At 47.6% G+C, this 2,493-nt stretch overlaps 1 pseudogene across 1 annotated transcript; it reads right to left on the bottom strand.

Moving 5' to 3' along the window:
• Positions 1–987: 987 nt before the first annotated feature.
• LOC308276471 (anaphase-promoting complex subunit 15-like) lies at positions 988–1,436 on the bottom strand (annotated as a pseudogene). The gene is made up of 2 exons: positions 1,382–1,436; positions 988–1,346 (listed from the first exon to the last, which is right to left on the bottom strand). The product of its transcript is annotated as an anaphase-promoting complex subunit 15-like (transcript).
• Between the last annotated feature and the right edge of the window lie 1,057 nt (positions 1,437–2,493).

Here is a 2,493-nt window from a genome sequence, read left to right as displayed (position 1 = left end):
TCCACAAAGCCGTGTCGTGATTACTAATCCGGTGCAAATAACAGAAAGCAGCCTTCCTGCTGGCAAACCCCACTTAGCAAATTGCTTATCTGGCAAAGTCTTTAAATCTCCCCCTAAGGACCTTTTGCCTTTTACCCTTCGGGTGAATTTGTCAGGGTTGGTACCAGGGGAAATTGTTAGCACAGAAATCTGCACTTCCTATTCCTATCTGCCTCTATTTTCTCCCTCTACAGGCTTTATTCTAACAGTCCTCCCCATCCCATGCCCATCTGTCTCTAACCCTAAAATCCGTGGCTCCTTCCTCCATCTTAATCCACACCCTTGCCACATTTTAATCCCATGCAGGGTGTTTATTAGTAAAACTTGAAGTGGCTCTGCCTGCTGGAGCATCAAAACCTCAAGTGTTCATTAGAAACCACAAAAACACGTGGAATCAAGGAACAGGTGTGTGTGTGTGTGTGTGTGTGTGTGTGTGTGTGTGTGTGTGTGAGAGAGAGAGAGTGTGTGTGTGTGTGTGTGTGTGTGTGTGTGTGTGTGAGGGGGGAGTACCTGTGAGTACATGAGAGAGAGAGAGAGTGTGTGTGTGTGTGTGTGTGTGTGTGTTAGTGGGAATTGAGTCCAGGGGCACTCTTCCACTAAGCAATACCTCTAGCCCTTTTTATATTTTTATTTTATTTTTTTTTTGGGGGGGTGTCAAATCAGTCCTGTATTTTTATATTTTTATTAAAGAGAATTAGAAAGAGATCAGACCTGACAACCAAGGAATGAGGTAATGACCAGAAAGGTGGGTGGGCTCAGGCTCTGGGATTCAGGGGCAGACTGATGGCCTGGAAAGGGCCACGGAGACCGGGTCCTGGAAGCAGCTGAGGAAGTGCCAAGAGTGAACTCTGGGACACTGGGGCCATCAGCTGGTTCTACAGACTGAGGGCTGGGGCGAGTAGGCTGGGCTGGCTCAGAACTGCCCCGAGGCCACCCTGCCTTGTCTACCTAGATCATCCACTGGTCCTGATCCTGCTCGTTGCCTTCCATGTCCACCTCACTGACCTCTCCATCGTCAGGTGACGTGTTCTAGCCATTCATCTCGCCCGTGTCCTGCATGTCCTCATCATCCTCTGAGTCGTCTTCACTGTCCTCATCTTCATCCTCCTCCTCTTCCTCCTCATCACAGTGCTCTGAGGCTGCTTTGCCCATAGGTACCAGGTTGTTGTCTTTCTCAGCAATGCTCTGGAGCCAGGCCTGATGCTGCTATCCCTGCTGCCGCAGCTCTGTCTCCTCCACACAGGGATTACACCACAGTGTCTCGGTCACATGGGGAAAGAGTGAGGGGAACAAGGTGGACAAGGCTCCTAGACTGGGTTTGAGTCCTGGCCCCACCATTTACTAGCTGATTGACTTTGGCCAGGTCACTTAACCTCTCTGGGCCTCAGTTCCCTCATCTCACCAGGAGGCGGCATCCGACAGCGGCCCAGAAGCACTCCACCTAGCCAGAGCAGAAGGGTATTTATTTTTTATTAAACAGAGTCATGCTAGGTTGCTGCGAGTCTAAGTTGCTGAGGCTGATCCTCCTGTCTCAGCCTCCTAAGTACTAGAATTAGAGGTGTGTACCACCACACCTGGTTACCACAGTGATTTTTGCTTAAAAAAAAAATCACTAAAGGGAGAGGGACAGGAACTCTGCTCCCCAAACACAGTACTGTCTATTCTCTACCCTCATGAAACAGCACCCCACCAGCCTCCTGTCTATGCATCAGATAGTGAGCCCCATACTTACCTTGTTTATGCAAATTAACCGTAACTCAGAACCAGATAACTTCAGGGTGGGACACTGTGCCTTCCCATTTTTTCTCACCAAAGTTGCCTTTGAATAAACGCTTTCTTCTGAGCTACCTAATGAACACACTTGAGGAGAACAAATCAACCTTGCCTCTGGATTTTGATTTTCCCCCAAACATTGTAATTCAGAGCCTACTTCCAGAGGTTTTACCAAGTTCACTTCCTATTTCTGTCTGGCATGTATGCCCACTCTCTGACTTCATTCTCTCACGAGCTCATGTCCAGTGAATCTAAGCTGAATGCTTTCTCTCAAACTGGAAAATTGTCTTCCTAGATAGGTGCAGTGAGTTTGAAACCTCCCCTCTTCTCTTTGGTCTCACTTATTCATACAATGAGCCAGAAAGCAGGCCTATCTGAGTGAGTTAAATGCTCAATTTTATTAAAACATTTTGGCAGTTACTGGTGATTAGAAACCCCCAAGGTGGTACCTGACTTGCTGTCCCCAGTCCCTTGTCCCACGAATGGGTGTAACACCCTATATAATCTCCCCAGCCAAATGACTCTTCTTGGCACCCTTACTCCGTCCATCCCTGTGATAAAAGGATATCAGGGAGCGTTTTGCTATAAAATGGTGTTCACAGAACCTACCCTTTATTATTTTTGTCTTCTACCTTTTTCGTGGAAAAATGTTGGAAAGCTGTATGGGTTTGAGGAAGGTGA

This window comes from Muscardinus avellanarius, assembly GCF_963383645.1.
Source record: "Muscardinus avellanarius genome assembly, chromosome: 18".
In the NCBI taxonomy this organism is placed as follows: domain Eukaryota; kingdom Metazoa; phylum Chordata; class Mammalia; order Rodentia; family Gliridae; genus Muscardinus; species Muscardinus avellanarius.
Note: the sequence above shows the minus strand (reverse complement) of the source record. Positions and strands in the feature narration are given on the sequence as shown.